This window comes from Hemiscyllium ocellatum, chromosome 11 (genome assembly GCF_020745735.1).
Source record: "Hemiscyllium ocellatum isolate sHemOce1 chromosome 11, sHemOce1.pat.X.cur, whole genome shotgun sequence".
NCBI lineage: Eukaryota > Metazoa > Chordata > Chondrichthyes > Orectolobiformes > Hemiscylliidae > Hemiscyllium > Hemiscyllium ocellatum.
Genome location: NC_083411.1, coordinates 29216390 through 29228034, shown reverse-complemented (window position 1 = coordinate 29228034; position 11645 = coordinate 29216390).

Here is an 11645-nt window from a genome sequence, read left to right as displayed (position 1 = left end):
GCACTGATAAATAAGATAAAAGAATTGAATTTTTTCAATAGGAACTACTGGCAAGAATTTAATTTGGGTTACCCTGCTCCCACGCCGATCTCCATCCGCACGTCTAACCCCACCCCCCACGCCGAACCCCACCCCCGGCCCAATCTCTATCCCTGCCCCAAGCCTAACCCCGCCTCCACTCCCAGCTCCAGCCCCAAACCAGGTCCTTGCTCCCAGCCCTGCTGTGTTTTCACCATCCTTCCAGACCTCCCCCTCTCTGAGGATGAAAGATCAGTCCTCGGCAGAGGTGTCACCTTCATCCCCCTATGCTCTCGGATTAACGAGTTCAACACGCGGCGAGACATCGAACAATTCTTCCACCGCCTTCAACTATAAACCGACCGACTCCCACAGCTACCTAGACTACACCTCCTCCCAACCTGCCCCCTGTAAAAACGCCATCCCATATTCCCAATTCCTTCGTCTCCACCGCATCTGCTCCTAGGAGGACCAGTTCCAGTACCGAACAAACCAGATGGCCTCCTTCTTCAAAGACCACAATTTCCCCCCAGACGTGATCGACGATGCTCTCCACCGCATCTCCTCCACTTCCTGCTCCTCTGCCCTTGAGCTCCGCCCTCCAATTGCCACCAGGACAGAACCCCACTGGTCCTCACCTACCACCCCACCAACCTCCATATACATCACATCATCTCTCGTCATTTCTGCCTCCTCCAAACGGATCCCACCACCAGGGATATATTTCCCTTCCCTCCCCTATCAGTGTTTCGAAAAGACCACTCCCTCCGTGACTCCCTCGTCAGGTCCACACCCCCCACCAACCCAACCTCCACTCCCGGCACCTTCCCCTGCAACCGCAAGAAATGCAAAACTTGTGCCCACACCTCCCCCCTTACTTCCCTCCAAGGCCCCAAGGGATCCTTCCATATCCACCACAAATTCACCTGCACCTCCACACACATCATTTACTGCATCCGCTACACCCGATGTGGCCTCCTCTATATTGGGGAAACAGGCCGCCTACTTGCGGAACGTTTCAGAGAACACCTCTGGGACACCCGGACCAACTAACCCAACCACCCCGTGGCTCAACACTTCAACTCCCCTTCCCACTCCACCAAGGACATGCAGGTCCTTGGACTCCTCCATCGCCAGACCATAGCAACATGACAGCTGGAGGAAGAGCGCCTCATCTTCCGCCTAGGAACACTCCAACCACAAGGGATGAACTCAGATTTCTCCAGTTTCCTCATTTCCCCTCCCCCTACCTTGTCTTAATCTCAACCCTCGAACTCAGCACCACCTTCCTAATCTGCAATCTTCTTCCTGACCTCTCCGCCCCCACCCCCACTCCGGCCTATCACCCTCACCTTAACCTCCTTCCACCTATCGCATTTCCAACGCCCCTCCTCCAAGTCCCTCCTCCCTACCTTTTATCTCAGCCTGCTTGGCACACTCTCCTCATTCCTGAAGAAGGGCTCATGCCCGAAACGTCGATTCTCCTGCTCCTTGGATGTGCCTGACCTGCTGCGCTTTTCCAGCAACACATTTTCAGCACTGTGAATTAATGCGAATTTAACCAAAAAGCTTTCCAATCTTGGATGATAGCCAACTCAGCCAACCAAATGTTGATCAATACTCCTGGGATTTATATTGCGATGATGGTCAAAGATGACTTTTAAACAGAGTTTTAAAAGGAAAGAGTGCAACGGATGAGCAAAGAAGGGAATTATAAACTGTGAGGACTACAGGCAGCTATAGGTTTGATAGCAATAGGAGTTTACAAAAGATGCTAGAGTCAGAAGAAATGAATTTGAATGGATGAAATAAAACTGGAGGTGGTTACAGAGGTTATAAATGACAAAATCATGGAACAATTTAAACTTATGAATGAGAAGGCTTTCAAAGGAAATGTAGGGAGAGGCAATGAGCAAAGCACAGAATAGGATATAGGTCGCAGAATTTGAAAGAACTGGTTGTTAGAGTGCAGGATGGGAAACTGGTGAATATATATTCAGGGTAATGTAAACTAGAGATGATAAAATCATGGATGACAATTTCAGTGACATATAGTTCAGGCTGGGGAATGAGTAATATCAAAGGAGGAAATTGTGTTGAGGATACAGATGTAGAATCAGTAACTCAACTCTGAGTTGATCAGTGCTGCAATTTAAAGCAGTCTGGTTTAACACAACACATTGGCCAGTGTTAATGGAAAACTAAAAACATAGACAGATATTGATTAATAACACTGAAGAAAGTTACTCAACCCAGGTGCCCACGACAGCTAAAATAAAATCCTTTCCAATTTAACGCCACCTCCCGATGCTTGGTCTGTACTTATAGGTTACAGTATCTCAAAACACCCAAGTATTTTCAAATACATTGAAGATGTCTGCCTTTATTGTTTCAGGCAACCCTTCTCCACATTGAAATTAAAAAGTTACATTTTCCAATCAGGTCCTGGACATCGAGATAAGATTCTTGTTATCGATGACAAGAGGTCTATTAACATGGATCATCATGCATTATCACTCTCATTACTCCTAATCTTGCCTCATTAACAGGTAGTCTCCCATTCTTCCACCAACTGGACTGAATCTAGACACCAAGAATCCCCAACCTGAAAGACCTGGTGACTTCAGCTCACTGTTTGCTCCTCCAGATGACCAAAAGCTCAGGGCACCCTCCATGGGCCACATCCCATATCCATGAATGTGGTCTCTGACACATGCCAGCATCACTGCACCCTCATCAAACACATGAACAAAGAACAGTATAATACAGGTTCTTCGGCCTACAAAGACTATGCCAACATTAAACCTTCCTAAACTAAAATCTTTTGCCTGTATGCAGTCTGTATCCCTCTCATAGAATCATAGTGCAGAAAAAGACCATTTGGCCCATTGAATCTGCACCGAACCTCCAAAGAGCATCCTATCCAGATCAAGCACCCCACCCTATCCCTGTGATCCTGCATTTTACCCTTGCCAATACACCCAACTTGCACATCTTTGGACTGAGCACGAATTGGAAACCCACACAGACACTATTCCTTATTCCCTCATTCTGTCTATTCCCTTCCTATTCATATATCTGTCATGATGCTTCTTAAATGTTGCTCCTATATCTGGCTCCACCACTTATTCTGACTAGGCGAAAGTGGGTACTGAGTTGAGAGTGTGTTGCTGAAAAAGTACAGCAGGTACAGCAGGAAGGTTCCTAATGAAGGGATTATGTCCGAAACATCGATTCTCCTGCTCCTTGGATGCTCCTGACCAGACTTCACTTTCCCTGAAAGTGGGTTCTGCAGATGCTGAAGATTAGAGTCAAGATTAGACTAGTGCTGGAAAAGGACAGCAGGTCAGGCTTCCTGTTGAAGGGCTTTTGACCGAAACGTCAATTTTCCTGCTCCTCTGATGCTGCCTGACCTGCTGTGCTTTTCCAGCACCACTCTACTCTTGCCTCTAACACTTACCACTCTCTGTGTAAAAAAAAACTCCTTTAAACCTTTCCCCTTTTACCTTAAACCTATGCCCCCTAGTAATTTCTACCTGGGAAAAAGACTACACAAATTCATTCTATCCATGTCACTCATAATTTTGTAAACTTCTATCAGATTGCTCCTCATTCTTTGATGTTCCAGTGAAAATAAATCAAGTTTATCCAATCTCTCCACATAGCTAATACCTTCCAAAACCAGGCGACATCATGGTAAGCCATTTCTCTATCCTTGCCAAAGTCTTCTGCTCGTGTGGCAACCAGAACTATACACAATATTCCAAAGGTAGCCAAACTAAAGTTCTACACAGCTGCAACATGGCTTGCCTGTGGCACATTTCCAATTCACAGTGCTGTTCTGTACTGAAATGCTGCATTTTGTAGCACTGACACCTTTCATTGTAACAGTGATCCCAGGGCACTTTCCAGACATCCAGCTCTAGGATTGGACCAAGCTGCCTCTCGGGTCTGCTCGCCGACAATGTCAGAGAGTCATTGAGGATCTACAGCACAGAAATAGGCCCGTTAGTCCATTGCACCAAAAACAACCATCTAATTATTCTAATCCTATTTTCGAGCGCTTGGTCCATAGCCTCGGATGCCCTGCCGTCACAAGTGCACTTTGACATTTACTTATCTTATGCCTACCTGACTCCTTGCAGAATTTGGGCCTTGCTTTGCCTTTAGTGCTTTCTCCTTCAGCTACACCTCAGAGACTTCCAACACTTCTGTCTTGCACAGACTCAAGGCCAGGCAGTTTGTTATGTTTGTCAGCAGTCTTCATTTGAGGGGATGAACATGTTGCTGTATGGCACCCATCCCTCTGTTAATCTTATAAAACAGCATGTGCCAGCAGTATATGCAGCAAACACACTGCATATCCTTCATCTAAGTGGCCAGGCCTGAAACTCCTAAGTCTTCAGGAGTAGTCCTCAATCAAGTCAAGGCAGGCTGCCATCAATTAGAGGGTCTCATTACAGTCAGTCAAGGACTTCATTGATATCAGTCCATGAGTTTGAGTACAATCTGAATCTTCTCTTCTAAGGGGTGAGGAGCCAAATATCAGGCACTCCACCAGCTGTTATGGTTCTTCGTTCTCTACCTTGGGCTAGTTCCTCCTTGAATGAGTCAAAAGGAGGGACTGAGTGAAACACAAGGAGCTGATACTGTAGTACTGGTGCAGTTGGAGGAAAGATGGTGAGATGGCCAGTCTGAGTGAGTACAAGGAACAGAGGTCATGCGGAGTTAATAGTCTGGGGGAAAGCAATTGAAGGAACATGTGTGTGGTAGTGAGAAAGGCAGAGCATGAGCCTTGGAAGGAGGTGGGTGCAGGAGCAGAGGAGGAGAGATAGTATGAGTGTGAGGTTACAGAGTGAAGATAGTAGGGCTTACTGTGGCAGAGAAAGTGAGGACTGCAGATGTTGGAGATCAGAGTCGAGAGTGTGGTGCTGGAAAAGCACAGCAGGCCTGGCAACATCCAAGGAGCAGAAGGATCAATGTTTTGGGCATAAGTCCTTCATCAGGAAGCCTGATGAAGGGTTTATGCCCAAATCATCGATATTCTCCTGCTCCTCAGATGCTGCCTGGCCTGCTGTGCTTCTCCACCATCACACTCTCTTCCAGTGGCAGAGTGAAGAAAGTCTGGACAGTTCAGACCACAATAACCTGGGACCTCAGACAATGTTGGCAGACTCTGATATTATGACCTCCTCTGCTGGTCCTGGGAGAAAAGGACAGCCTTCCTCTGCACTTCCAGGTCCCAGTTTGCAAAGTGCAATGTTTCAATTTCCTCTTATCGGCCATATCCAGGGCAAATGTCATGAAGCAGGACAGCTTCAGACTGCCAGCTCTTGACCATATGCAGAATGGCCTTTAAATTTGTTGCCAGTGTCAGGGATCCTAGGGGATCCCAACAATAACAAGCCCCTCTGCCTATGGCGAGTGGGGGAATCAGGCTAGCGTGGAATGAAAGCTGCGCCATGGGGCATGGTGTGGAGTTAACAAGGCATGTGTAGAGCAACAGCATGAGAAATGTCAATAGGCCTTGCAGAAAGAAACCTTTCAAGAAACCCAATGAAAATGACACTTAGCCAATTTCTGGAAAGATTCAACCAATAGAAACAGAGGATATTCATGACACCAAAGGAAGCCATCACATCTGTGCTGGAAATAATGCATTACAAATCAATAGCATTTGGGGTTTCTCCTATATCTGGTGATTTTGCTGTTTTTACTTTTCTGTAGTATCATAGCTTCTTGATGTGACTCTTTCACGTCATCACTGGCAATTAGAAACTGACTTTTCTTTTTAGATCCTATGATAGTACTGATCTGATGTGAGAGTTATTGACTCCTACGTTGGCTTTCTAAACACGTTCAGTAATAATGCTTGCAATGTGGCTGAAAGATATTATAGAACAGGTTTGAAGCACTGGGCCTAGTCCATGTCCATTCAAGCACCAGGCTCTGTATCAAACTGGAGAATTTATTTAAATCCAGAAGGTGCATTTGAATTCTTTATACTATCCTGAGTTCTCCAATTGACCCAGTGTAGAATGAATTCGGAAATGGAGAACCTGTGACATTGCATGCAAAGAAGGCTGGATACTAACGTTGCAAAAAACATTTCTGCAATACTTACCAATTTAACCTCCAGTAACCCTTTCCTAATTCTAAAGAACTGGATCATCCAGACATTTGTGGCAGTGGCCTGTATCATAAGAGGGGCAACTGGACTGCCTAACCTTTGGATCAATAGGAACATGACACACTTTTTTTTAGTGCTCCTTGGAATCAGCATTTGTTGGAACAAAGATGTAACTTGAGGAGATGCTGAGCATGGTGATCCAGCAGGAAGACGGCCGTTGGTATCTGTGCCTTCTTCCAGCTATTTCAGTTTTATCTGTAGGATCAACTTTTCTTAATTCTAGATTAGAGTGTTGTTGGAAAAGCTCAGCAGTTCAGGCAGCATCCGAGGAGCAGGAAAATCGATGTTTCGGGCAAAACCCTTCATCAGGAATCGAGAAATGATCACATTCTTTGTTTAGAAGTTTAGTTTACAATGTAAAAACAGGCCCTTCAGCCCAAGAAGTCCACACCAACTCTCTGAAGAGTGACTCACGCAGACCTATTTCCCCTATATTTACCCCTGACTAATGCATCTAACCTACATCCCTGAATGCTACAGATAATTTACCATGGCCAGTTCACCTGACCTGCACATCTTCAGGTTGTGGGAGGAAACCAGAGCACCCAGAGGAAACCCATGCAGACACGGAGAGAATGTTCAAACTCCACACAGACAGACAGTCGTCCAAGACTGGAATCAAACCCAGGTCCCTGGCGCTGTGAAGCAGCAGTGCTGACCACTGAGCCACCGTGCCACCATTCTCTTCTGGAAAATTGGAGCTTTCTTTTTCTGGAACTTTAGAGTTAATGCTGAATTGTGTGAAATTCCCAAAGTACCTCAAAGAATGCCCAGAGATACAACTGCAAACGATTATTGATGGCACTATGGACACCACCAGTATCTACTCTGCCATGGGGTGGAATGGAAACTGGGGAATAAAAACAGCTGATCTGTTGCAATTTGCCCACATTCCTCTTTCTCAACTGGCTGTGAAACAGCAACCATAAAATTAAAAATCACACATCACTAGGTTATAGTCTAACAGGTTTAATTGGAAGCACTAGCTTTCGGAGCGCTGCTCCTTCATCAGGTCGTTGTGGAGTACACAATTGTAAGGCACAGTTTACAGTGTGATGTAATTGAAATAATACATTGAAAAATACCTTGATTGTTTGTTAAGTCTCTCATCTGTTGGAATGACCATGTTAGTTTCACTTCTTTCATATGGCCTTACTTCCATTCCTATGTCTTATACGTAAATTGAAACACTTGTTTAAAAGTTAAAAATGTGTTGCTGGAAAAGCGCAGCAGGTCAGGCAGCATCCAAGGAACAGGAGAATCGACATTTCGGGCATAAGCCCTTCTTCAGGAATTATGGTCGTCAATTCTTCAGGGCTTATGCCCGAAACATCGATTCTCCTGTTCCTTGGATGCTGCCTGACCTGCTGCGCTTTTCCAGCAACACATTTTCAGCTCTGATCTCCTGCATCTGCAGTCCTCACTTTCTCCTTGTTTAAAAGTTACACCTGATGAAGGAGCAGCGCTCTGAAAGCTAATGCTTCCAATTAAATCTGTTGGACTATAACCTGGTGTTGTGTGATTTTTAACTTTGTACACCCCAGTTCAACACTGGCATTTCCAAATCATGAGAAACCATAAATTCAGCTTTACAGGGCAATCATCAGGTTAACTCGGATGATATTCTGTTGTCCCTTGCAGCTGCCTTATAGAGGCTTTCTATGTCAAATGGCTTGCTGTATAGCTGGAATGCCATCAGCCCAGATGTTTGAATTGGTAAATAAGGAACTGCTTTCTGTATCAAACCAGACCATAGTGGAGGAAAGGCATTACAGAGTAAATACCAGAGAAAGTGCATGCAGCTTTTACTCTTCCAGAATGTACAACTGCTTCCAGTGGAAGGTTTACTGATCACACTGAATGCAGAGTCAGCTACTTTGTAGTTTCTGGAGAGGGAAAGGAGAAGCATGGGCAACATAACCTCGTGTAAAAAGTCATGACCTTGCGCTGACCCTCAATAGGAAGTGATGGCCATCTAAAAGCAAAGCATAGAAAAACTTCAGAGAACCCTAATTGTCGAGGAGAAACAGAAGCCATTATCTAACAATAGTCAACACAGCATTTTGGTATGTGACTAACAATAGGCAAGGCTGCTGTGAATATACCTGCTCCACCCAGCTCCCATTTAGCACTAGGTTAGGGTATTCACACATCATTGTCAGATTCATCACTTACATAGCTGCCAAGGCTCACAGTCAAAAGAACCAAGATATTACTTGCATGGGTTGAAAACTGTAAGAGGTCATTTATGTTGTTCAATAAATTAGTTTCTCAAATTTAAAAGTGGCTGCTCCAAATGGATTTTGCTTGAAAGAGAAGGCAGCTTCAGGCTATGTAAAATATTTTTGAGCTGATGTTTTTAGAGTATGTGGCAATACAATGTGGGGGAATACTTTTAGTTCCTATCGTGACAGATGACAGTGATCATGAAAACAATTAAATTAATCCCACAAAATCTTAATCCATTGTCTACATGAAGGGTGTTGGAAATTGTAATTAAGGATTTGATGAATGTTTCAAGATATGGTGTATCATTATGATTTCTGCTGATATTTCCCGAGAATATTTCTGGACCACCTTGATTTGTGAATTACACAGTATATCTCATCATGTCATGCGGGTTCAGACTTCTCGTTGCAAGTTTATACCAAACGTTCCTGGAAAAGAACTTCGAACATGCCACAGTAAAAACCATTCCAAATCAGGGACTTCAGAAATGGAGCAGTCAAGAAGTTAACATATGCTTTTGGCTGAATAAGGCTTAACCCTATCTGCTGCAATAAATTAATTAAACGGATCAATATTTTCAAGTCATGGAATTCTGGATTTCAAATCCTCTCTCTGAAAATGTTTGGTTGCAGGAAATTCTGAGTTATGAATACACTTATCAATTTCATTAAGTTTGCAGTAAGCCTCAGTTTACAGATGTAAATAGCCATTTATTTAGAAGATTATAATATTAAACAACCAAAAAAGAGTCTGATTAATCAAAACAAAATTGCCAATTTCTCGTGAAACAGAAACCATAAATTCAACTTTACAGGGCAATCACCAGGTTAACTCGAACGATATTCTGTTGTCCCTTGCAGCTGCCTAAAAGAGGTTTTCTATGTCAAATGGCTTGCTGTAGAGGAGTGACTGCAGAGTTACAGTTGTATCACTTTTTAATCTTACTTTATTGTAAAAGCCAGGAAGATCAGAAGGACACCAGAACACTACCTGTCCACTCATAAATGGGTTCCAGGTTCAACTAAGGCTGTTGGAAGCAGACGTAAGCCTCTTTTTGAATTGTAGTGTATTGTATTCACCAATGTAGGGTGGTGATAATGGAGGTAGAATGCATTTGAACAGTAATATGGTGGAAAATGGGTAGGAGATGGACAATGGGTAGTTGATGGTGAAATATGCTGAACAAAGAGTAGATATGTATAGGCTTTTTTTTATAATTAACACCTTTTGGCCAGTATTAGATTTGTCCACCAGAGTTTTGTGTTCAATTTCAAAGTTGTGTAAATGAGACAAACTCAAAAATGTCAAAAACAGTGGAGGGCAGTAATGTCTGTCCACCATCTACATGTTGTTAATCAGGATTGTGATGAAATACTGTCAACGTGGATGGATGAGTGCAGCTCCCATTACATTCAAGAAGCTTGACATTATTCAGGACAAGGCAAACTGCTGAATTAGCACTCCAGTAAACAGTTCATAAATTCATAACTGTTCATCAAACAGTTCTGTCATTCTGTGAATGGCACACAGCAGCTGCTGCGTATACCATGTCCAAGATGCACTGCAGCAACGTCACAAATCCCCTTTGACAGCACCCTCAAAACGGTCTTCCCAGAAGGACAAAGACAAAAGATACATGGGGACAACACAACCTGCAAGTTGCCTCCAAATCACACGTCATGCTTACTTGAACTGTATCACCATTGCTCCAATGTCACTGGATTAAAACCATCAACCGAGGAGCAGGAAAATTGATGTTTCGAGCAAAAGCCCTTCATAGGATTCCTGATGAAGGGCTTTTGCCTAAATAGTCCTTTCTCCTGCTCCTCGGATGCTGCCTGACCTGCTGTGTTTTTCCAGCACCATGCTAATCTTGACTCTGATCTCCAGCATCTGGGGTCCTCACTTTCGCCAAAAATCCTCAACCCCCACCAAATAGCAATGTGGCTATACCTGCACCAGAAGGAGACTTTAACCAACCTTCTCAAGGGCAATTAGGGGTATACAATGCCATATTACTGGATCTTTTTTCTGTTGAAACTATTAGAAAGGAAAGATTGTTCAGCATGAAGAAGTATTGTTTTCCCTCTTGCTGCTTGCCTGAAGCACTTGTTCCACTGTTATTGTTGAATCACCATTCAGGCATTCCAGAGATAGCATGAGGTTTCAGTCTCATTGGAATGCAAACTGGAGGCCTCAAGTGCTTTGTACATATCAATGGCACAGGTCCTACATTCTGACTCTCTATTAGTATGGAGCACATCAGGACTCGAACATCATTAGACACTTCAGACTTATTAAAAAGCATTAAGAACCCCATCTGGGAAGTACATTTGCAATAGTGCCATGATTGATGATGATATGAAAGCAGACCAAATGATGTATACACATTTTGATCATTTCAACCAACTAGTTAGGTAGGTTCAGTAAGTTCAGTTACACCCTGCCTGATTTAATACTCCAATGAGTCAGGTGGGTGTTGTCAGGTATGCTGCTAGAGAGACAAGGTTATAGTCATCGAGCTCAAAATTAGATTGTTCTAATTTTAAGGTGTTGGAGATTTTGAACAATGACTTGTTGCTGATCCAGGTGGAAAACCTGAATTTTGTTCACATGTAAATGTTTATGGTATTGGTCTCAGCAGCTCCTGATTACACTGCTCGTGACTCCTGTGTTCAATCGGGTGGTACTGCCAGCTTCCCTTGAAGAGAGACCACCCTCTTAAAGAATATTGCACCATTGTCAGAATTTTCCCAGCTCCTGAATAATGAGGCATCGGTGCGAAAGTTGGGAAAATCCTGAGAGATGGCCAATTAGGAGATTCCCGATGCTGAAAGCAAAATGTCGCAATTTCCAACCTAATGTTGAAATGTGAGATGAGATTTTGACCAGTGAGCAGTGAGAGGTCTATTTACAAACTCAACTGAACCCGCAACATAAACACAGTGGCTTCAACAGCAAGTTAAGCATGTATTAACACCCTCATTGTCACATTATCTCACTTTATTGATATGCAGTTTCCCATTCTCTCATCCACCAGAAGAAATTGTCAGCATCAATTCCCAGCATAAAAGTCAGAATGGGTACGTGGTGACTCCAGCTCGTAGCTTGCTCCTCTGGCCCTTCATTAGTCACCAAATCTCAGGCATGTTCCATGTACAATGCCAAGGTCACATGGCACCAGGCTATAGTCAAACAGGTTTATTTG